Raw genomic sequence first — 26012 nt, forward strand, 5'->3', positions numbered from 1 at the left:
CTCGGATTTGGAGGGGCTGATTCTCATCCCAGTCGCTTCACACTCGGCTGCAAGCCGTCCCAGAGCATGTTGCAGGTCCGGGTTTGATGGAGCCATCAGGACAACATCGTCTACAAACAGCAGAGATGAGATCCTGTGGTCCCCAAACCGGACACCCTCCGACCCCTGACTGCGCCTAGAAATTCTGTCCATAAAAACTATGAACAGAACCGGTGACAAAGGGCAGCCCTGGCGGAGTCCAACATGCACTGGGAACAGGTCTGACTTACTGCCGCCAATGCGAACACAGCCAAGACAGTCCTACAACATCCAGAGACTTTAGATACACAGGGCGGATCTCATCCACCCCCAGAGCCCTGCCACCGAGGAGTTTGCCAACAACCTCAGTAACTTCAGCCCGGGTGATGGACGAGTCAGCCTCTGCGTCCTCTTCGGAAGATGTGACTGAGGGATTAAGGAGGTCCACAAAGTATTCCTAACACGTCCACGGCCCGCTTGGCTGCCGATACCTGTCAATGACCTCAGGAGACCTACAGGCCAGAGTGGCCTGATTGGCCTCCTTCTTCAGCCTGACGACATCCCTTACTTCCAGTGTCCACCACCGGGTTCCGGGGTTGCCCCCGCGACAGGCACCCTGCGACCACAGCTCCGGGCAGGCGCATCGACAATGGAGGTGGAGAACATGGTCCACTCAGACTCAATGTCCCCAGCCTCCCCCGGGATATGGGAGAAGCTCTCCCGGAGGTGTGAGTTGAATACCCTACTGACAGAGGGCTCTGCAAGACGTTCCCAAGAGACCCTCACAATGCGCTTGGGTCTGCCAAGTCTGTCCGGCTTCCTCCTCCGCCAGCAGATCCAACTCACCACCAGGTGGTGATCGGTTGACAACTCCGCCCCTCTCTTCATCCGGTCAGATGACACGACCACAAAGTCATGATCTCCGGCCTAGGGTGTCCTGGTGCCAGGTGCACTGATGGACACCTTTGTGCTTGAAGATGGTGTTCCTTATGGACAATTCGTGGCTAGCACAGAAGTCCAATAACTGAACACCACTCGGGTTCAGATTGGGGAAGCCGTTCTTCCCGATCACCCCTCTCCAGGTGTCATTGTCATTGCCCATGTGGGCGTTGAAGTCCCCCAGTGGGACAACGGAGTCCCCGGTCGATGCACTTTCCAGTACCCCTCCCAAGGACTCCAAGAAGGCCGGGTAAAGAGATTGACCTCTAGGCAGATGCAATCATCGCCAGCATTCCGGCAACAGAAAAGAGACTCAAAGAGATACAACTCCATCAGGACAAGGACGAAATCCTGCAGCAGCTCAAGGAGTTCTGTCTGAGTGGTTGGCCAAACAAGTTTGAAATAGAAAAGACTTATCAACCTTGTTTAGCTTTTGCGGGTGAGCTAACTGTTCAAAATGGGTTGTCGTTACTAGGATGCAGACCAAAATCACTCAGAGTTGACATACTGAACAAGCTGCATGAAGGCCATTTAGGCATAACTAAGTGCAGAGAACGAGCTAAACAATCTGTGTGGTGGCCAGGCCTTAGTAAATAACTGACACAACTCATTGAGAACTGTGACACGTGTGCCAGAGAGATGGTGCACAACAAAGAGACCATGTTAGCTACTGACTTTCCTTCAAGACCATGGTGTACAGTAGGCGCAGATCTGTTCCAGTTTGGTAAAAATCAATATCTGGTTATTGTAGACTATTTTTCAAGGTTTTTGAAGTCGCTAAGCTGACTTCTACTACTTCAGAGGCTGTTATAGATCATTGTAAGTCTATTTTTGCTAGGCATGGCATACCAGAAGTAGTGCGCTGAGATAATGGTCCGCAATTTGCATCGGTAGCATTCCAAAGGTTTGCACAAACGTGGGGTTTCTCACACATCACAGCTAGTCCGCACTTTCCACAGAGTAATGGGGAGGCAGAGCGTGCAGTCAGGACAATCAAAAGCCTGTTAAAAAAGTTTAGTGATCCTTACTTAGCTTTGATGGCTTACCGTGACTCACCCTTAGCTAATGGGTATAGTCCTACAGAACTGCTTATGGGTCGAAAGATACGCACTACTGTTCCTGTCATTCCTTCTCAGCTAAATCCAGATAGAGCTGACCTTGCAAACGTGAAAGAAGAGAACATAGTTACAGACTAAAACAGAAACAGAACTACAACAAACGACATAGAGCTCACGACATAGAGCTCACGACATCCCAGTCTTCAACCAGGAGAGCATGTGTGGGTTAAAGACATGCAGCAGAGGGGAACTGTGGTGTCCACAGCAGGCACACCCAGGTCCTACATTGTGGAAACATCAAGTGGTACAGTGGTACAAACAGATATCATCTCTCCAGTACACCTGTGGCTCCACAGCTGCACTTAAATGTGGAAGACACATCTTCCGAGAACAAGACTACAGAGACAGAGTCAGTTTCACATGAGGTTCTTCCTGACTCCAGCCAGCAGTATCCTGAGAGACGCTATCCTGCCCGAGTCAGAAATACACCTGAGTAGTAAGACTTTGTTACCTAAAGTGAAAAGGTTTTGGGGCAGAATAATCCCCACATTTAAATCTAGGGTTTGGGTAGTCAACCCCACTCCCTTATTCAATTTAAGTGTTCATTTGAAAGATGTTATTCAAACTGATTGTTATGTGAAGTCTTTCGTATAAGGAAACATTTTCTGTCTTTAAGACTATTTGTCATTTTCAGTTGTAAAGGGATACATATTTTTTTTAATTTAACTGCAAGAGTTATTTACACATTCATTCCTAAAGGTTTCAGTGTTATTATTTTGAAGTGCCTTGTTGCTATAAGAAAGGGGGATGTAGTGATATGCTGGGTAGGAACCTTTGTGAATGTTCCTTGGAGGCGGGGGAATCATTAAAGTCTAAACCCGAACATGTCTGTGCCTCGTCTCTTATACAAAGGCTTCTATGTGCCTATCAAACAATAGAACACTCTGCACTGCTGTTCAGTCCGTAGGCCGACACAACAGTGAGAGACCTGTACCGGGGTGAACCCCAACATGTGGCGGCTGAGCTGAGGGGCTACATGCCCACACCAGCCCGCCGCCTCTCCCCGCGGGCAACACCAGAGAAGTGGAGCGTCAAGCCCCTCTCGAGGAGATGGTTCCAGAACCCAAACTGTGCTGGAGGTGAGGCCGACTATATCTAGTGGGTATCGCTCAACCTCCCGCACAAGCTCAGGCTCCTCCCCCCCAGCGAGGTGACATTCCATGTCCTCAGAGTTAGTCTCTGTGTCTGGAGATCTGGTCGTTGAGGCCCCTGCCCTCGACTGCCGCCCAGATCACAGATGTGTATAAGTATATATATATATATATATATATATATATATATATATATATGTATGTATGTATGTATACAAGTGCTAAGCCTCTCTGGGAACTCCTTCAAGACTGAGGGAAAACCATTTCAGGTGACGACCTCTTGAAGCTCATCAAGAGAATGCCAAGAGTGTGTGAAGCAGTAATCAAAGCTAAAGGTGGCTGCTTTAAAGAACCTAGAATATAAAACATATTTCAGTTGTTTCACAGTTTTTTTAAGTATATAATTCCTGTTAATTCATAGTTTTGATGCCTTCAGTGTGAATCTACAATTTCCATAGTCATGAAAATAAAGAAATCTCTTGTGTCCAAACCTTCGGTCTGTACTGTACATACATTCAGACAGAGGAGCTGGAGAAGGCCTGGAGCGTGAAGGTATCGGTGGTGCCAAACTGGAGGAGTGGCAGATCCCAGGAAAGACATCAGACATCTCGGTCCAGAAAAGTGCAGTGCAGGAACAGCAAAGATACTGCGCAGAACCCTCAAGCTCCCAGGGGCCTCTGGTAGAGGACCCGAGCTTGACCGGGGATAAATAGAGACCACCCACGGAGGGTGAGAAAGAGTTTTTTTTTTTTTTTTTTAATGTTCTAATTTTATATTTAGACTCACTTTCAGTCAGTGTGAATGCACGCATGAGGGACTGTGGGATTAGAGGGACTTAGTTCTTGGTACTTCTATTGGGAAAACACTTATGACAAGCATGTGACCTTTCTCTTGGAACCAAAAACGACAGAAGTAAGTAAACTTTATTTGTATAGTGATTTTCAAAGACATATAGTCAGTGCTTCAAACAATAGTTTTGAAGCTGAGTCAGTAAGACTGAAAAGCGTGAAAAGGTTAGTCTTTATATGCTTTTTAAAGACATCCACAGAATCCAAAGAATGCAGGGAGAGAGGGAGTTCATTCCAAAGTTGGGGTGCGACAGCTTTCAAAGACTGATCTTGAGTTTTAAAACAAGTTTGAGGGAAACATCCGAAAACTGGAGGCTCCTGGATGAGCGATAGGGTTTGATTAGGTCAGCTATATACGCGGGTGCCTGCCCATGTAGCACTCGAAAGGTCAAAACCAAGACTTTGAAGTGGACATGATACAGAACAGGGAGCTAATGAAGAGTGGAAGATTTAGAATAGGTGTGATGTGGACAAGCCTGTTTGTACTGGTCAGGAGCCCAGCAGCTGACATTGTGAACATACTGCAGACACGCCAAGGACATTTCCCCATCAAACGTCACTCTAAAATTTCTGGTTTTAGCTTGTCCAGGAGAGCTGCTGATTGATGGTGGGGACAGCACAATGAGGGTCTCTGTTTTCTCTGAGTTTAGATGGAGGCTATTGTTGCTCAGCCACTGCTTTATTCGAGACAGGAGCTCAGTTTGTGGGCCTCAGAGGACCAAAAAGAGCAGTACAGCTGCAGATCATCAGCGTCACTAAACTGCTGGATTATCTGGCCAAGAGGGAAGACATATAGAAGAAATAGGAGCCCTGTGGCGCTTCTCACAGTAGATCAGCAGTCTCCGAAATGTCCCCGTTGATGGACAGAAACAGAACAGAAACTTAAAACACAGACCAGATGAAAGATTGTGCCTATCTTTGGTATTTTCATTAAATTGTTTCTAACTTGTATTCACTGTTATGAGAGTTCAAACTCAGGGTTGGAAGGCTGTGACATGCGTTAGCTCCTTAAGGGGTGGTCACACTAATCCTTAGTGTGTATGATGGCCTTAGAATCACAACACTTCTCTTTATTAATAACAATGTGACAGAATTGTCTTAATGTATGACCATTGTTAGCTTATAGAAGTGACAAAATGCTGTAAACTGTTTAATTGCACAAAACGTTGTAAAAAGTAAAACCCCCTTAATCTGTGAACATTATGAAATTAATTAGGTAATGGGTTAAAATGATTTAAGATACATATTAAGTAACTGCTTCTAGATTTCTCAGGCAAACAAAAAGGACATACTGTATGTGCTCAGTACAGTTCATATTGTAGTGCCACAGCACTGGCAATAATAACCTATATATATATATATATATATATACATATATATATATATATAGTTGACAATCCCTTTGTGTTGATCATTCACACGCAGCAAAACAGGTAAATTCTGATGTGAGTCCTTAATTAAAGGAGTAATAGAGGATTTTTGGTGAGCAATCTGAGTCTCATTTCCTCGTGGCGTGGACAGCCGAGTAGTTCTCCCACATGTCAATCATTCCCTGCGTGCTACTGCACACCTGCAGGCTCGTTCTGGCTCATTCCCAAGATAGCAGAGCGTTTCCCTGTCTGAGCATGAGTGGTGGATATGCCGGTGTGTGTTTAGCGAGTTCCTTCAGTTACAGTACAAAAATGAGAGAAAGACTGTGTTCGAGCTCAGAAGAAAAGACGTAAATCTGCGGAGACAAGAGATGCGATCTGTCGCGCTAATAAACAAATGCACGAGTAACAGCGCGGCTGTTGCGTGCTTCTGCACGAGGTTTGATGGAAGGAGGCCTTTTGGAAAGAACAGGAGAGTGGGGGGGGGGGAGTGTGGGCATGTGCATTTATAAAAAAGGGACTAACAGTCCCTTGAGTTCTAAAATCGGCGAAAAATCCTCTATTATCACTTTAACACGAGGCTGCCATTACAGTTTTATAACACTATTAATGCAAAAACAAAACCTAACACAAGGGGGCGACGGCTTGGCTTTCGTATAAACAGTAACAGAATGATTAAAATAATAGCGTTTGACTGAGCTTTGTTTATCTTTTATGCTGACAGATTACCACAATACAATGCCACGCGACAAGCTCGTGTAGTTCTGTCCTCAAGCAATGAACGACATCACAAAAACAACATTAGTGAATTAGAAATTAGAAAGAGCACCGACGCAACACAGCAGAACGCGCTTGTTTTAGCGCTATAGTTTATCTAAATCAAACTCACCACATCGCTGTTACCCTACATTTACTCCTCAGATACAAAATAGTGGTTATACTGAAGGAGAAGGAGTTTTTCAAAATGTGCATCTGAAAGTTTATTTCTCTCTGGCGTGAGGACAAGACTCCCAGTCACTAGCTCATGCTCACAACACGCCGAGCGTTACTAATTCGAAAAAGTAACTTGGGGAGTACTAGATCACACAAGTGCACAAAACGAACAAATTACTCTAAAAAAGTTGAGTAATGCAATAGTCTTAAGTTACCAGCAAACGTGTTACTTTCCTTGTTACTCTACAAAAGTAATTGAAGTACTCTAATGCGTTACCAGCTCCAGCCAACTCGTTACCCCCAACTCTGCTCATAGCGCACACATGGGGCCATCTCACAGCCTGCACAAATCAACAGCACTTTGTGTCATGCTCATTCCTCAGATGGAAACATTGTTGAGCAGGTTACTAATTATATACTAATCACAATTCCAAATATTATAGTTGCTGGCCATTATTATACAAAAAAAATTGTCCCGTTAGAGAAACTAACCCGTTTCTCTAATTTTGAGTTATGTTTATTGTAGATCAATTAAAATGTCCCCTCTTTTTAGAGTGTTTAATTTTAATAGTATATTGTCATCACAGAATCACAAATCCCTAAGATTTAATATAAACTGCCTGTCCAAAACAAAAGTCCCCACAGAAAAAAGGGGCACACGCTCTAATATTTGGTAGCACCGCCTTCAGCTTTGATTAGATCAACGTGCCTGACTCCACCTGCAGGTGGATCTCTGACTTCCTGATGGATCAGAGGCAGTGTGTGCGGCTGGGGAAGAATGTCTCAGACACTCGGACCATCAGCACAGGAGCTCCACAGGGCTGTGTACTTTCTCCTCTGCTCTTCCCCCTGTACACAAACTGCTGCACCTCCAGCCATGACTCCGTAAAACTGATTAAGTTTGCAGACGACACCACCCTCATCGGGCTCATCTCGGACGGGGATGAGTCTGTCTACAGGAGGGAGGTGAACCGGCTGGTGTCCTGGTGCAGCAACAACCTGGAGTTCAACGCCCAGAAGACAGTGGAGATTGTGGACTTCAGGAAAGTCACAGCCCCCCATCTCCACCGTAGACTCCTTCAGCTTCCTCAGCACCACCATCACCCAGGACCTCAAGTGAGAGCCACCATCAGCTCCTCATCAAGAAGGCCCAGCAGAGGATGTACTTCCTGCAACTGCTGAGGAAAGCCAAGCTGCCAGTGCACATGATGATGCAGTTCTACACAACCATCATTGAGTCCATCCTCACCTCCTCCATCACCTCCTCCATCACCTCCTCCATCACCGTTTGGTACGCTGGAGCCACAGCCAGGGACAAACAGAGACTACAGCGTCCTCTGTTGAGAAGGTGATCGGCTGCAGACTTCCATCTCTGCAGGACCTGTACGTCTCCAGGACTCTGGGACGAGCAGGTTGGATCACAGCTGACCGTTCTCACTCTGGACATGAACTATTTGAGCCCCTCCCCTCAGGTAGGAGGCCACTCCCCTCAGACATGAGGCCACTCCCCTCAGACATGAGGCCACTCCCCTCAGGCAAGAGGCTACGGCCCATCCGGACCAGACCCTCCTGCCACAGGAACAGTTTCTTTCCCTCTGCTGTTGGACTCATGAACACTTAACACCTGCCACTTTAACAATACTCACAGCTCACTTTCTGCACCATTTCCGACCAGCTGTAAATGTTTGTGTAAATATCTGTGTACATACTGAGACCAATTGTATTAGTACATTCTTAATTTATGCATGCCTTATTTGATTCTATAGACATTGCTATTAGTATTATTTTATTATTCATTGTTTTGTGTTGCACCTTAACACTGAAAGTTCCTGTTTGTGAACTGTGTTCGATGACAATGGCAATAAACCTTTTGTGATTCTGATTCTGATTCTGAATACAGAACACGTTTGCTGTGGCTTAGTTTCAATAAGCTTCTGCAGTATTAAAAGATTTATTTCCATCCAGTGTTGCATTTTTCTTTACCAATTGATCTTATATTGAAAATGGGAGCGAGTGACCGCTGCACAAAGCCAAGTGGTTACGGTTCTAAACATTCTCCTAGTTTGTTGATGCCACGGGCCCTGGTTCTGGGACTATCCTGTCCCGCAATAAATGTTGGACTGAATTTCTAGGCGCAGTCAGGGGTCGGAGGGTGTCCGGTTTGGGGACCACAGGATCTCATCTCTGCTGTTTGCAGACGATGTTGTCCTGATGGCTCCATCAAACCCGGACCTGCAACATGCACTGGGACGGTTTGCAGCCGAGTGTGAAGCGGCTGGGATGAGAATCAGCACCTCCAAATCCGAGGCCATGGTTCTCGACCGGAAAAAGGTGGCTTGCCCTCTCCAGGTGGGTGGGGTGTCCTTGCCCCAAGTGGAGGAGTTCAAGTATCTCGGGGTCTTGTTCACGAGTGAGGGAAGGATGGAGCGTGAGATCGACAGGCGGATCGGTGCAGCGGCTGCAGTGATGCAGTCGCTGCATCGGACCGTTGTGGTAAAGAGGGAGCTGAGCCGAAAGGCAAAGCTCTCTATTTACCGGTCGGTCTACGTTCCTACCCTCACCTATGGTCATGAGCTTTGGGTAGTGACCGAAAGAACAAGATCGCGGATACAAGCGGTCGAAATGAGTTTCCTCCGCCAGGTGGCTGGGCGCTCCCTTAGAGATAAGGTGAGGAGCTCGGCCACACGGGGGGAGCTCGGAGTAGAGCCGCTGCTCCTCCACGTCGAGAGGAGCCAGCTGAGGTGGCTCGGGCATCTGTTCCGGATGCCTCCTGGGCGCCTCCCTCGGGAGGTGTTTCAGGCATGTCCCACCGGGAAGAGGCCCCGGGGAAGACCCAGGACACGCTGGAGAGACTATGTCTCTCGGCTGGCCTGGGAACGCCTCGGGATCCCCCCGGAGGAGTTAGAGGAAGTGTCTGGGGAGAAGGAAGTCTGGGAGTCCCTGCTCAGACTGCTGCCCCCGCGACCCGGCCCCGGATAAAGCGGCAGAAGATGGATGGATGGATGGATGAAATAAACAAAGCACGACAGACTGACATTGACATCCCACTCAATTTCAGAACTATGTACTTGGGCCTCAGCTGCCCGACACAGTACATGGACCTTTGGAGCATCCTCCTGCCCGCAGGGAAAAGGCCATCACAAAGAAATGAATGACACAAACTGTTCCAACAATAAAGGACTGGAACAACCATTATCATTGACATGGAAAATGAAAAAAAAAGATCACATTCGGACTTAATCTGAAAATTGACAAATTTGACAGATTCTGGCCTAAATTTATTTTGGACTTTGTGTGCTTTTCATTAAATTTACGTTTATCTTTTGTGTTTTCTCTGGTTCTGTTTCTTGCGTTAAATTCAGATGTATTTTATGTTTTAAAGAAGCATTCCCTCAATCCACGAGGACCTGCCTCCCTTATGTTGTCAAATACTAGGTTCCCATGAAGTAAAATCCTTTATTAGTAAATCAACAACATGATTTACAGTTCACGTGTGGGTCAAAGTATGTTAAGGTTAGAGTTTAGATTAAGGTGAGGCATGTCCTAGTAACCATGGTTAAGATTAGGATCGGCCTTTTCAAAACTGTGATATAAACTCCTTTTCTGTTGTTGTGGCAATGGTGTTGTCCTGTTTTAGATTTGTTTTAGCATTCTTTAGTGGTCCACAAGCAGCTGACCTCATGTTCCCCCTCAAATTATACTCTTGGTTTAGACCTGGTCAATGTCTTCCTCAAACCCTTAAGGTGTTACTCGGGATGCCATCAAAAGCCCCATGGGATCCTCCCCCGTTCCTTTCATCTCAGCAAATATGACCATTCTCAAAAACAAAGAACTCTGTTTCTACCACCAGGGAGTTCATTAGGGTGTGTTTTTATGACAAACCAAGACTCTGAAAGGTAGAATGTGTTTATCAACATACTTTCACCTCCTCTTTCTGGATAAAATCCTTCTTTTACCTTTGTTCACGGTCAGTTTCCCTCAGAGCGTTTTCTTTTTCTCACTCCTGAGGACCTGTGGACCCAGATGCCTCTCTCCTGGTGAAGTGGTCCCTGCCCCGTATGGACGGTCCCTCATCTGCCTGAAGAGTGGGTCCAACTCGACTCAGACGGTCTCTCATCTGCCTGAAGAGTGGCTCCAGCTCGACTCTGATGGTCCCTCATCTGCCTGAAGAGTGGCTCCAGCTCGACTCTGATGGTCCCTCATCTGTCTGAAGAGTGGGTCCAGCTCGACTCTGATGGTCCCTCATCTGCCTGAAGAGTGGGTCCAGCTCCACTCTGATGGTCCCTCATCTGCCTGAAGAGTGGCTCCAGCTCGACTCTGATGGTCCCTCATCTGCCTGAAGAGTGGCTCCAGCTCCAGTCTCCCTCACGTCCATCTGTGAGAGTCAGATCTCTCCTTCATCTGGAACTCCTCCAAGTTTCTACGTTTTCCCAAGGAGGTTTTTTGTAGTTTTTCCTGGCCGAGAAGGAGGGTCTAAGGACAGAGGACCCTGGGACATTGTCCCTCGCCACCACAGACATTGTTGATTCATTTCTCACTGTGGCCCTCAGAGGCAACTGTTGTTGTGATTTTGGGCCTTACAAAAATAAATTGAATTGAATGTCAGAAGCTCGTGTCGACTTATAAAGACACCACGATTCACCTCATTCCAGAGTCCGCCTGAGCGCCGCCACAACACGTAATCCTTCTTCTGCTTGTAGTTAACACAAGGCTGCCGACCTCCAGACAAAATAAGTTCTACACAGACTAAAAGCTGTTTTCAGGTCCAGTAAATCGGTGCATTGTTGACTTGTTGGTCACATGAACATTGGGCATTTTACACAAATCAATCTACTTTAGAGCATCTTTTAGCGGTGAGACTTTTCCCTCGTTCTTCACTTGAGTAAACAGAGTTTACTCAAGTGAAGTGGATGTGCTGGTCTGTGGCTAAAAGAGGCAAAAGTGGGCAGGGCGGAATAAGGTGAAAAGACGAAAAACGACGGTTACCATGGAAAACCACCATGTTTGTTGCTGGTGTGCTAAACGTCCATAGAGATCAATTAGCTGCATCTAGCCACACATAGTCTCAGAGTACATAGTGATGATGTGTGGAGCTGTAGTGCGGAGGAGCCTCCTCCTGCTCTGTTTCAGCACAAAAAGAGCCTCATTAAACTTTAATTGCAGCGCGGTGCTGAGTGCTGTGCCATCTACAGAAAGATGCTCCCTCCTCTTCTCCTTTCTGTGAGCGGTCTGCACATGGCTGAGCAGGTTCAAGACAAATCCTTTTGATGAGAATAAGGTGTTGATCTTCCTTCTATATTTCAGTTGTATAGATCCTCAGTTTACTCCTATCTCAAACTCTCTTGTACCTGCTATTGAAATAATACATGACTGCTATTATTACCATCTTCTGTATTTATACACAATTTTCTGTGTAGGTATTACTTGTATGTCTCGGAATATTGTATTATAAAACTATCAAAAGGTGAGGATTTTCGGGGAAACAGGGTAGAACAGGAAAATTGTGTTAATTATGTGTTTATTGTCATATGTAGGTTTTAGGATGTTTTATGCATCTTTGTGCTCTAGAACTCTGCAGTTCTAAAACAGCTGCAGTACATCCAGAACGCTGCTGCTCGGGTCCTGACTAGAACCAGGAAGTACCATCACATTAGTCCTGTTCTCAGGTCTCTGCACTGCCCCCTGTGGCTCAGAGAAGAGACTTTAAAGCAGCTCTGCTTGTGTACAAGTCTCTCCATGGCCTAGCACCAAAGTACATCTCAGACATGTTAGTGCCATATGAACCATCTCGGACTCTGAGGACCTCAGGGACCGGCCTCCTGCTGGTGCCAGAGTCAGGACTAAACATGGACCGGCCTCCTGCCGGTGCCAGAGTCAGGACTAAACATGGACCGGCCTCCTGCTGGTACCAGTCAGGACTAAACATGGACCGGCCTCCTGCTGGTGCCAGAGTCAGGACTAAACATGGACCAGCCTCCTGCTGGTGCCAGAGTCAGGACTAAACATGGACCAGCCTCCTGCTGGTGCCAGAGTCAGGACTAAACATGGAGCAGCCTCCTGCTGGTTCCACCCTCAAACTAATTGCCAGAAAGTCCGTGTGAACCAAGAACTTCAGGCTGCTGGATCCAGTTCTGGATCTAAGATTCTCACAATACCCTGGTCTCTGCTGCCACAGGTAAGTCACCGTTCAAGGAGTCTAGTGGCTACTAGTCACCTGGTTTCCCCACTCAGGACTGACCTCCATTCAAGGTCAACTAAGGAGAGCTTGCAGCTGGCAGACTGCTTGTGTTCCAATGACCTTCCTTTACGGTGTGAGTCCAAGAAACTCTCCCAGATACATTGGCTCTTTTGTCAAAAATCCTGCAATTGACAAAACTTAAGTTGCCCAGGTTTTTTATATTTTTTATTTTTTAACTGACCTTGACATTTAAATGCTTTCTACTTAACTGTTGTTCCTCATCTGTCCGGGTCCTTTTTGTGTCTCCTGCTCCTGGTGTCGTCCTGCTCTTGGAGTCTTCTGCTCCTGGTGTCGTCTTGCCCTTGGCGTCTCAGTCGGTCTGCTCTCTGCCTTCACTTCCTGCGACATTTCTCATTGTAAAATAAATGGTTAAACTTGCCTCAGTCTCTTACAATGGCGGACTTAATTTCCATGCTAAAGAGTTCAAATCAGTAGCGTCCTGTGACTTTTATGGATGGGCAGCAGAGGCCTATCCTACAGACCTCTCCTGTTAAAAATATTATATATATATATAATATATTGCTCTATGTTATTACAATACTGACTGTAATTCTAACTAACTTCTAATCATTAGAAACATGAACAGACATGTCTCTAAAAGCTAGTTTTTAAGTCACTCGTGGAAACTGGGCGCTGGAGAAGCTGAGCACAGATGCAAACATCTATTTCCATTTGCACAACAAGAGCCAAAATCAGAAGAATCCTGCCTAAAAGTGATGCTGACAAACTTATCCATGCATTTGTAACGACTAGATTAGACTGTTGTAACTCCTGCTCGCAGCGTGTCCTAAAAGCTCCATAAAAAGCTTTCAAATGGTTCAAAATGCAGCAGCAAGATTACTAACAGGAACAAAAAGAAGAGAGCACATTACGCCGGTGCTGGAGTCTCTTCACTGGCTCCCCGTCGAGTTTAGAATCAAATTTAAAATTCTACTCCTGACCTACAAAGCCATAAATGACATGGCCCCATCCTACCTCAAAGATGCTATAGAACCATATCATCCAAACAGAGCTCTTCGCTCTCAGAATGCTGGCCTTCTGGTGGTCCCAAGAGTCTCTAAAAGTACTGTAGGAGGTAGAGCGTTTAGCTACCAAGCTCCTGTGTTATGGAATCAGCTCCCGGCCCATTTTAAATATGCTGACACAGTCTCTTCATTTAAGTCCAGGCTTAAAACGTTCCTCTTCAAAATCGCTTATGGTCAGACTAGTTAGGAACAGAAACATAAACCCACAGCTTTAGCTACGCTGCCCTAGGAGTAACTGTGCTGGGGGAAGTATGACAGCTTGAGCACTATCCTCTTCTTCTGACTAATTATTCTATCAAACAATATTTAATTTTTCAATTCCACTTACAAACTGTTCACTGCCTTCTTTTTCTTTTTTCTCACTCCTGAGGACCTGTGGACCCAGATGCCCCTCCCCTGGTGAAGTGGTCCCTGCCCCATGTGGACGGTCCCTCATCTGCCTGAAGAGTGGGTCCAGCTCGACTCTGATGGTTCCTCATCTGTCTGAAGAGTGGGTCCAGCTCGACTCTGATGGTTCCTCATCTGCCTGAAGAGTGGGTCCAGCTCGACTCTGATGGTTCCTCATCTGCCTGAAGAGTGGGTCCAGCTTGACTCTGATGGTTCCTCATCTGTCTGAAGAGTGGGTCCAGCTCCAGTCTCCCTCGCGTCCATCTGTGAGAGTCAGATCTCTCCTTCATCTGGAACTCCTCCAAGTTTCTACTTTTTCCCAAGGAGGTTTTTTGTAGTTTTTCCTGGCCGAGAAGGAGGGTCTAAGGACAGAGGACTCTGGGACATCGTCCCTCGCCACCACAGACATTGTTGATTAATTTTTCACTGTGGCCCTCAGAGGCAACTGTTTTTTTGATTTTGGGCGTTATAAAAATAAATGTGATTGAATTGAATTGAAAAGTACTACATGTGTAAAGACTTTATTCTTGTTAGGCTCGAGCCATGGAAGGGAATGTTCATTCCATGGAATGCTGGAGTCTATTGTTCTTCCCCTGGTTTCTTTTTGAGCGTCTGCTTATGATGTCATAAAGCAGACACTATATGTTCTTGTATTTTAGGATTGCAGGATTTTTGACGCGTTTCCACTCCTTAACACTTTCACTGATTTCAACAAGTTTTACCTCTTTACGATCGCGTTCACCTTCTTAAAAGGGGTATTGCTTTTGACATTTTTACAAACCAGAATATTTTTCAGTATTTGCAAAAGTAAATTGCTAATGCTAACGCTAATGCTAACACTAATGCTAACGCTGACGCAAATGCATCTCTACAGGGAGGAGGGGGTGCAGCCGGGTCACCGAGGCTCTCTCTCCCTTTCTCCCTGCTCAGGTCTGCGTTCAGCACGATCTTGCAATTTGACAGGACAAACAACTATATTTGAGTCGCAAAGTCCTTAGAAGTCACTTTTCCACAAATTTTGCACATTACAATTCTTCACACAACTAAACTACATGTTGTTGTTCTTGTTGTTGTTGTTGTTGTTGTTGTTGTGGTGGATTCAGTCTAAAGGGATTTATTTGAGACATTTATCCATGAATGATATTTTGTTTGGCACTTTGACCAACGACAGTCTTATTGACAATGGTCTTCATATTATTAGCAAAACATTACATTTATAAATGTGGGTTATTTAAGTCCATCCCAAACTTTATTCACTGGAGAAATGAGTTCAAAATCTTCTATAAATCGCTCTCATTTGTCAAGTCCAAAAGTGCTTCTAAACTTAACTCATTTCTGGATCATTTGGATGTCTAACGTTTTGTCCTGTACATTTATTTTGAGTTGACATGTGTGATTGTATTTCGTTTTTATTTGAATTTTTTTAGTAATTTTTATGTTAAAAAATTGTATTAATGTTTATTTTATTTATTTATTTATTTTATTTATCTATGTTAATGTAATCCAATTTTATTTAATTTGATTAATTGTATTTATTTATTATTTATTGTAATTGAACTTACAGACTTTTCCACTTTTCTCCACAAACAGCCGCTCGATTGGTGCAAAACTATCATTTATATTCACAACAGGTACAAATACAACTAATAAAGTCACAATTAGAACTTTGATGATTGAACTTTAATTTGTTTTTATGACTTTATCCAAACGCTCAGGTTCTGCCATAATGTGAAAAACATCTTGAACACAAATACTTAACATTTTAGGTCATGAATCCTTCTTTTGTGGACGTGACATGAACAGAACAATGACCACAGTTTGTGTCACCGTGACATCACAACATTGTACAATCTCTAGAGTTTAAACTGTGTCTGTGAGAGGAAGAGCGCCCCCTGTGTCTGTGAGAGGAAGAGCGCCCCCTGTGTCTGTGAGAGGAAGAGCGCCCCCTGTGTCTGTGAGAGGAAGAGCGCCCCCTGTGTCTGTGAGAGGAAGAGCGCCCCCTGTGTGTGTGAGAGGAAGAGCGCCCCCTGTGTCTGTGAGAGGAAGAGCGCCCCCTGTGTCTGTGAGAGGAAGAGCGCCCCCTGTGTCTGTGAGAGGAAGAGCGCCCCCTGTGTGTGTGAGAGGAAGAGCGCCCCCTGTGTCTGTGAGAGGAAGAGCGCCCCCTGTGTCTGTGAGAGGAAGAGCGCCCCCTGTGTCTGTGAGAGGAAGAGCGCCTCCTGTGTCTGTGAGAGGAAGAGCGCCTCCTGTGTCTGTGAGAGGAAGAGCGCCCCCTGTGTCTGTGAGAGCAAGAGCGCCCCCTGTGTCTGTGTGAGAGGAAGAGCGAATAATATGAATAATAAAATGCTCATTGAAGTTAAATGTTTGTTGTAAATGTGTTTATGTTTGTGGTGAGACCAGACGAACAGGAGCACATGAAGCTCAAAGTGAAGTGTCCTCCAGGGGGCGCTGTGTCCTCGGCTCCACCAGAGACACTGAAGTGTTAAATTCCCACAGTCCAAACCCAGGAAACAGAGGCTCAGTGAAGGAGGAGCTGAAGGTGTGGAGGTGGGACAGTTCTCCATCAGAGAGGACGTCATAGAAGGACAGAGCTCCAGCCTCAGAGTCCAGGAACACGCCCACTCTGGAGGTGTGTCCAGCTCTTCTCAAACTTGACTTAAACTCTTTCTTATTGTGAATAAAAGAATATTTTCCTTCCCGGATCCTCAGACTCCAGGACTGATCATTGAGTCCAAACTCACACTCATCACTCCCTCCTCTTCGTCTGATTCCTCTGTAACTCACTGCTACATCAACGTCCTCCTCACACTCCACCTCCCAGTAACAGCGCCCCCTCAGGCCGGAGGAGGCCAGGACCTGAGGCCAGCCTGTGAATCTGTCCTCATGATCTGGAACTAGTCGTGGCTCAGAGTCTCTCACAGTCCGTTTGTCCTCAGACAGATGGAGTCTTCTGTTTGCAGTGTTTGGATCCAGAGTGAACTCACAATAATCTGAAACACAAAGTCACATTTAAAATGTGATGATTTAAACAGGTTGGTGAGAGTAAATGTGAAGTGAAAGTGCTGTTTCTTCTCAAAGGTAAATCAATGATAATGAGGTGTTGGAGGCTCAGCTCATGTGTGATCAGCTTCAACATGTTTAGTTTGGCTCAAAACCTCATCAGTGTTTTGAATTGGGACGTCCCCATTCAGTTTGTGTGGCTCTAGATCCAATACTGATCTTTAATGTTTGTTCTTTACGATACCGATCCGATACCGATCTGATCTTCTTCTATTTCATGTTTTTGAGCCTTAGTTTAGTCTGATCTTGTGCCTTTATAAAACATGAAGAACACAAAGCTGAATTTGGCTCCAGTTTCATTCCATGACGACAGTTTAAATATGAATATTGCAGAATAGTGTTTTAAAGTGGTCCACAGCTTCAGAGCGTTACACTCACTGTGACAGACACATTATGGATTGATGCAGGTCAAATGAGACGTGCATTTATATATTTGTGAATAAATCATTAGTGGACGACCTAAACTGTGCTTTCTTCACCTGTGAATGTGGATGTTTTTGACACAGACGTTACACATTCTGCTTTGGAATCTCTCAAAATCCACATTTATTCAAAGACTTGGACCAACAGACAGATTTTTTACATCAATTCTCATTTATAAAGATGAAGGTTGAAATGACATGATTGACAGTTTCTTTAAAAGTGGGCGGGGTGTTCAGGGGAGATGTCCGTGGACACAGTGTGGATATTTGCTCCAACTAAAAGACTCTTTAGGCCCTTTTTACTTTAGTTTTAGACTTGTTTTAGACCGGAGCTTCAAGGCACACGCATTTCCCGAGTCCTCACGGAGCGAGACGAGCCGGTCGTGACACACGGCTGTAAAAACACAAGATTCTATCAAGTCAAAGTACAGCACATTTACTATGTTGTGGAGACACCAGATTGTTGAACTTTAGCCTTCTTCTTTCACCAATAAGTGACTTTTGACTCCTTTGACTCGTCTACTGCCTCTTAAGTCTCTCACACACATGGATTGTAGAAGAACTATCAAAATACACAACTTTATTGATTTAGGATCAGATTTATATTTATATCTGGGGTGGTCAACATCCAGAAACACTGCCCCCAGTGGTCACCACAGGAACTCTGAATGTGACACAAAGATCAAACTCTCACAAGTAAAACTACAGATTTAACAAGAACATGTCAATCATGTCAAGTCATTTCAACGTTCAAGTTTATGAATGAGATTTATGTGAAAAATAAAATAAAACTAATTCACATTTATTACCTTCTGATTTATTTGTAGTGATTTTTCACTAGAACTACGAGTCTCAATAACAAAACTCTGCTGAATATTGCTGAGAGTGAATATCATTTATAATGAAAAGTGATCAGATCATATTTGATTATTACAAAGAGTTATTAGTGATATTAGTGTGATTCTTCCCACTATTTATTTATTCTGCCCTAAAGCTGTTTGGACCTTTTAATTCATATTAAATGATATATTAATATATAGTTCTAAATGTTAATATGTCAAACGCAGCTTAATTCTGTCTCTGACATAAACATATCAGTGTTTATTTGTGTCTGATACAATATGTCTTTGTGTCTTACATTCAATTAAAAAAGTCAAAGGTCCAAACGTGAGACTGCGTCATATTAAATAATGATTGAGACACGTCAATATCTCTTTGTAAAATGAATCCATTATTATTTGTAGAAAGGAACAAAAACAAGTCAAACACATTTCTTACATTAATACATGACATGTCTTCTGAGTGCGCCATCTAGTGGTGAAATCAGCCATATTCAAAAGTGTCTCTTTTTTATTTCTTCTTTATTTTCAGCTTTAATTGACATAAAAACAGAATAAACAGTAATAAACGTGTGGTTTTGAAGAGAAAAAGAGCATAGCAGGAAGTACCATCACATTAGTCCTGTTCTCAGGTCTCTGCACTGCCCCCTGTTGCTCAGAGAAGAGACTTGAAAACAGCACTACTTGTGTAACAGTCTCTCCATGGCCTAGCACTAAAGTACATCTCAGACATGTTGGTGCCATATGAACCACCTCGGACTCTAAGGACCTCAGGGACCGGCCTCCTGCTGGTGCCAGAGCCAAGACACGGAGAATCTGCGTTCCAGGTCTATGGGGCAAAGGTCTGGAATAGCCTCCCCGAAGTCGTGAGACAGGCCCCGCCCCGGCTGTGTTTAAATCCAAACTAAAAACTGTTTTGTTTAGCCGCGCCTATGACTGATTTGACCTGCTTTTTAATATTTTAAATACTACATTATTTTTATTCTTTACTTTACTCTAATGTACATTGTTTTACATTTTTATAAACTGCATTGTGTTTTTACCTCATTACTTGTTTTAAATTGTGTTTTAAACACTGTAAAGCACTTTGAATTGCAGTTGTATGAATTGTGCTTTATAAATAAATTTGATTTGATTTGATAGATCATGTGACGTCTGCAGAGCTGAGCCGATGGTGCCCAGGCACATTGTACTCACAGCTCCTCAGTGTTTCTGCTGCTCTGGACTTCAGCCTTAACATTAGCAGTGACCGCTGCGTGTGGACCACGTGAGGACCATATTCACTTGTATGGAGCCCATCTAGTCACAGGTTCTGATCCCATACTCAAACATACATGTGTCTGTGTGACGGGGGAAAGGGTGGAGTCTGTGGGAGCTGTGGTGGAGGAGGACCAGGGCATCAGGAGTAACACCAAACACCTCTGTATGAAACAACGTGGGCTCAGGAGTAACCGCAGCAACAGCCTCCTCTCACTGACACCAAGAACACAACCTTTGAAGACATCGTTTGTCCCGTCTGCTGTGTCCAGGGCCCGAGCAACATATGAACTAATAAAGGTTCTAAGTGAAAGCACTGGGGCCTCCATCATTTACGTTTGAGATCACTTTCCACGCTCTATCAGTCATAGGAACGCAACACGGGACGGACAAGGGGGCGGCACCGTATGTGACCACGTGGTTTTGTGACGTGGGTGAATGAGCTCGATACAGGAAACTAAAGTGGAAGCAGTGAAGAGCACGACTGAACCAACACAAGCAGAACAGTGACACCAGCAGCAGAACAGTGACACCAGCAGCAGAACAGTGACACCAGCAGCAGCAGCAGAACAGTGACACCAGCAGCAGCACAGTGACACCAGCAGCAGAACAGTGACACCAGCAGCAGAACAGTGACACCAGCAGCAGCACAGTGACACCAGCAGCAGCAGCAGCAGCAGCAGAACAGTGACACCAGCAGCAGAACAGTGACACCAGCAGCAGAACAGTGACACCAGCAGCAGAACAGTGACACCAGCAGCAGCACTGTGACACCAGCAGCAGAACAGTGACACCAGCAGCAGAACAGTTACACAAGCAGCAGAACAGTGACACCAGCAGCAGCACAGTGACACCAGCAGCAGCAGCAGCAGCAGAACAGTGACACCAGCAGCAGAACAGTGACACCAGCAGCAGAACAGTGACACCAGCAGCAGCAGAACAGTGACACCAGCAGCAGAACAGTGACACCAGCAGCAGCACTGTGACACCAGCAGCAGCAGAACAGTGACACAAGCAGCAGCAGCAGCAGAACAGTGACACCAGCACCAGCAGCAGAACAGTGACACCAGCAGCAGCAGAACAGTGACACAAGCAGCAGCAGCAGCAGAACAGTGACACCAGCAGCAGCAGCAGAACAGTGACACCAGCAGCAGAACAGTGACACCAGCAGCAGAACAGTGACACCAGCAGCAGAACAGTGACACCAGCAGCAGCACAGTGACACCAGCAGCAGAACAGTGACACCAGCAGCAGCAGAACAGTGACACCAGCAGCAGAACAGTGACACCAGCAGCAGCAGCAGCAGCAGAACAGTGACACCGGCAGCAGAACAGTGACACCAGCAGCAGAACAGTGACACCAGCAGCAGCAGAACAGTGACACCAGCAGCAGCAAAGCAGCAGCAGCAGCAGCAGCAGAACAGTGACACCAGCAGCAGCAGAACAGTGACACCAGCAGCAGAACAGTGACACCAGCAGCAGCAGCAGAACAGTGAAACCAGCAGCAGCAGCAGCAGCAGAACAGTGACACCAGCAGCAGCAGAAGCAGCAGCAGAACAGTGACACCGGCAGCAGAACAGTGACACCAGCAGCAGAACAGTGATACAGCAGCAGAACAGTGACACCAGCAGCAGATCAGTGACACCAGCAGCAGAACAGTGACACCAGCAGCAGCAGAACAGTGACACCAGCAGCAGAACAGTGACAGCAGCAGCAGAACAGTGACACCAGCAGCAGCAGCAGCAGCAGAACAGTGACACCAGCAGCAGCAGCAGCAGAAAAGTGACACCAGCAGCAGAACAGTGACACCAGCAGCAGCAGCAGCAGAACAGTGACACCAGCAGCAGCAGCAGCAGCAGCAGAACAGTGACACCAGCAGCAGCAGCAGCAGCAGAACAGTGACACCAGCAGCAGCAGCAGAACACTGTCACCAGCAGCAGAACAGTGACACCAGCAGCAGAACAGTGACACCAGCAGCAGCAGCAGAACAGTGAAACCAGCAGCAGCAGCAGCATAACAGTGACACCAGCAGCAGCAGCAGCAGCAGAACAGTGACACCGGCAGCAGAACAGTGACACCAGCAGCAGAACAGTGATACAGCAGCAGAACAGTGACACCAGCAGCAGATCAGTGACACCAGCAGCAGAACAGTGACACCAGCAGCAGCAGAACAGTGACACCAGCAGCAGAACAGTGACAGCAGCAGCAGAACAGTGACACCAGCAGCAGCAGCAGCAGCAGCAGAACAGTGACACCAGCAGCAGCAGCAGCAGCAGCAGCAGCAGCAGAACAGTGACACCAGCAGCAGAACAGTGACACCAGCAGCAGCAGCAGCAGCAGAACAGTGACACCAGCAGCAGCAGCAGCAGCAGCAGCAGAACAGTGACACCAGCAGCAGAACAGTGACACCAGCAGCAGCAGCAGCAGAACAGTGACCTCACGGCTCCAGCTGTGGACAGTCAAACGGATTCCTACCAAAGGTGGCACAGCCAAACCTCCCCCAGAGTGAGCCGCCTCTTCAAGAGCTGCTTCCAGAGACAAGCTCCTCATCAGAGCCACAGAGCTGCTCTTCATCAGAGCCACAGAGCTGCTCCTCATCAGAGCCACAGAGCTGCTCCTCATCAGAGCCACAGAGCTGCTCCTCATCAGAGCCACAGAGCTGCTCTTCATCAGAGCCACAGAGCTGCTCCTCATATGAGCCACAGAGCTGCTCCTCATCAGAGCCACAGAGCTGCTCCTCATCAGAGCCACAGAGCTGCTCCTCATCAGAGCCACAGAGCTGCTCCTCATCAGAGCCACAGAGCTGCTCCTCATCAGAGCCACAGAGCTGCTCCTCATCAGAGCCACAGAGCTGCTCCTCATCAGAGCCACAGAGCTGCTCTTCATCAGAGCCACAGAGCTGCTCCTCATCAGAGCCACAGAGCTGCTCCTCATCAGAGCCACAGAGCTGCTCTTCACCCTGAGGCACTCACTGACTAGTCTTTATACAACTCTACAAATGTCAAGAGTTTTACAGAGTTGCACTTTTTATTTACTGTATTTTATAAGTTTGCAATATTTATTTGTCACTGTTGAAAGTGTTTACTTGATGGTGAGTGTGATGTTACTATAGTATTTAACATTTATATCTCATATTTTTTCAGACTTAATGTTGTTTCTTGAGATTTGTTCAAAAGTTTACAAATAAAATGCAGATTTAATTTTGCACTATTTTGTGGAACATCAGCCAAGTCTTCTCAGAGCAGAAGAAGTCCCTCTAGTGGTGAAATACGGTAAAAACGTTATAGTATATTGAATTGGATATAAAAAATTACATTTTTATTTCTTATAATTAACAAAATAAATATAAACTCATTGTCTTGATTCATGTATAATATAAAGTCCTCGTAAAGAAGACTTGACTTTAATAAAGTCAACTTGATGTCTGTGGTGTATTATATAAAGTCTACATCGAGTAGACTCGGTCCGATCGGGACAATAATTACAACATATAATTCTTGTCGCTGCGTCGTTAGCGCTCACGATGCACTTATCGCTCCAGCTAACATTATAGTGCTGTACTTCCCCTCGCCTCTAGAGGCGCTGTGTGCAGAATCACCCAAAGAAATGACAGTCACATGAAAGCAAACATGAGCAGGACTTCACACTGTCGGACTATCTTCTTGTGCATTTACCCCTTGACTACAGGTGCCACAAACTGCAGCACAAACAGACGGCAAAGTGTGAGCGGCGGCCGAAGCGTCGGAGCAGGACAATATGTTTCCAAATCCAATTCATGACGACAGGCGAGTACGAGGACCAAAGCTCAGGATAAAGAAGACGCTATCATAAATCTGTGTTATAATAATAAGGTATTATCATATTTACCTGTGAGATTAGGAGAATAAAGATAAATGTAAAGATCGCCCTAGTTCAAATGTCAAGTTGGACAGTTCCTCCAGTGATACAGTTTCAATCTGATGTTTGTGGAAGTTGCTGCTTGTCAAACCTCTAAATGTGTCGATAAGTTGAAATAAAAACATCAGATCTACAGCTGTAAGTCTTCTACATGTGAAGTTGAACCAAATCAAATACTACTCACATTTTCTAAGACCTGGAACCATCCAGCGCTTTCCAGAAGGATCCAACCTGGAAAACACAACCTGGACCAACCCCTGAACCAGGACCCACACCTGACAGACTGTAGGGGGCAGTGTGGTCTCACCTGACGGACTGTAGGGGGCAGTGCGGTCTCACCTGACAGACTGTAGGGGGCAGTGCGGTCTCACCTGACAGACTGTAGGGGGCAGTGTGGTCTCACCTGACAGACTGTAGGGGGCAGTGTGGTCTCACCTGACAGACTGTAGGGGGCAGTGTGGTCTCACCTGACAGACTGTAGGGGGCAGTGTGGATCGTCCCGTAGAGCGGTCAGTTTCTCTGCTGAGGGTCCTGGATGGTTGTAGCTCAGGTCTAACTCTCTTAAATGGGAGTGGGTGGAGCATAAAGCTGAGGCCAGAGTAGCCACGCCCCTTTCTGAGACCAGACATCCAGACAGCCTAAAGACACACAGCATTACACTCATGTGGACACTAGGGGCAGAGTGCATGATGGGAGTATCTAACCTGAGAGTCTCCAGTATGCAGGGGGCGCTCTTCAGTCCATCACACAGCAGCTCCACTCCTGAGTCCTGGAGGTCATTTAGACTCAGGTCCAGGTGTGTGAGACTGGAGGAGCTGAGGACTGAGGCCAGAGGACCACAGATGCTGTTTGTCAGGTTACAGCCGGACAGACTGAGGACAGAGAGGGATATTAGAGCACACTCACAGCTGATCGTGAACAAAGTGTCGATTGTGAGGTCCGTTTGGCTGATGTCAGTCTGATCTGTGCTTCTGTGACGCCGCTGGAGGAAGTGAACCAAAGCACACGAAAGTCTTATGTACGTCTTTTTTTAAAAGGGACTAACAGACACTTGAAAAATCAGCGAAAAATCCTCTATTATTCCTTTAAAATTGTTCCTCTGCACGGAGAGGCCGCGTCTGTGGATACCACTGAAGCGGACGCGTATGTGAACAACAAATTCAAAGTGATCATCGTTGAAGAGAGAACACAGCTTTTGCAACCTTAAAACATTTCTAATAAGGCCACAGTTATTTTATTACTTGGTTTACGGATCCGCCGCACTTAGACTATTGAATTCTACAATATAAATAGAATACATTATTAGATTTTTTTTTTTTTATATAAAAGTACCGCTGACAACGCAGAATAGCTTCAAATGTAATATACAAAGCGGTATTAAGTCAAAAGATAAGAGCGCGTGAAGCAATTTTTCGTCAAAATCCTGCTGGAGTCTGTGACGGAGCCGCTCCGTCCCTGCGCGCGGTCCTAGAAGAGCATGTGAAGACACGTCTGCTACGTGCAGCGCAAACTTTATATCGCAAATACACATTTTAAACCCGTTTACCACATTTTCTCCAGCGCGTTTTGCCGTGACTAAGGCTGCACACTTGAAGCGTGAGTTCTACCAATGCCAAAATCCGTAAACCACGTAATAAAAAAACTGCGGCCTAGTTGTTAAAACAAATAATGATGACTTTTTCACAGATGTTGCCTTGTGTGGGTTATTTTCAGAACATAACTCCTGTGATAATCGAGGGACCACTGTGTCAGTGTAATCCCTCATTCATCCAGGAGTGTTCCATTGTAGAAAAATATTCAGTTGTTGTCATCTAGACTCTGGTTTTTGAAACTCTCATCCAAGAATAACGCCCAGGGCATCCGGTGTAATCAGTTACACAGTGAGAAAAGAAAGTGTGAGTCAGGGACAATAGCGGCTGATAGTTCATTAGCTTGATAGCTGTTTTGTTTGTTTAGCTGCGCATATGACTGAAAGGATTTTTATTTGCACTCTTCTCTTTTATGTGATTTCATTCGTTTAGACAATCAGTTGGACTGATTTAAAGGTGTTTTTTTTATTATTATTTTTTTATTTAGTTAATTCGATCGTATTTCTGTTTCTGTAATTTCTTTGTTATTTTAATGCATTTTTCCTGCTGTGAAGACCTTTGAATTGCCTTGTGTGTGAAATGTGCTCTACAAATAAACTTGCCTTGCCTTCATTAAATGACAGTAAGTAAACAAAGAGAGGGTTACTTTCTGTTGATTCCAATAACAATCTTTCATTAGGAGGTGCCGCCCGGTGGGCAGGGCCTTCCCAGAGGAGGATAAATGTCTTGAGTTCCCGCTCCTGATTCACAGATTGAGAATGACTCTTGGATGAGTCAAAACGGTTTTATTTTGGCCCACCACCACCCCCCCTCTTTACAATTTTACAAATATACAAATCTTCCTACCTCAACCACATGACACAGATAGACGAGTGAGACGTGAAGACAGACAGATAAACAGACAGACAGTGGGACAGGACGATGACTGTCTGTGGTCATGATGGGGTTATGGGAAAGGGCTTTGGTGACATGCTATGTTTGGGTG

At 45.6% G+C, this 26012-nt stretch overlaps 1 pseudogene; it reads right to left on the bottom strand.

Moving 5' to 3' along the window:
- Nucleotides 1-15655: 15655 nt before the first annotated feature.
- Nucleotides 15656-26012, bottom strand: part of LOC140380753 (protein NLRC3-like) — a 37915-nt pseudogene continuing 27558 nt past the window's right edge.

The sequence above is a fragment of the Eucyclogobius newberryi genome, unplaced genomic scaffold, assembly GCF_026437365.1.
Source record: "Eucyclogobius newberryi isolate DKJ021-1_F unplaced genomic scaffold, fEucNew1.0.hap1 SCAF_5, whole genome shotgun sequence".
Taxonomy (NCBI): Eukaryota; Metazoa; Chordata; class Actinopteri; order Gobiiformes; family Gobiidae; genus Eucyclogobius; species Eucyclogobius newberryi.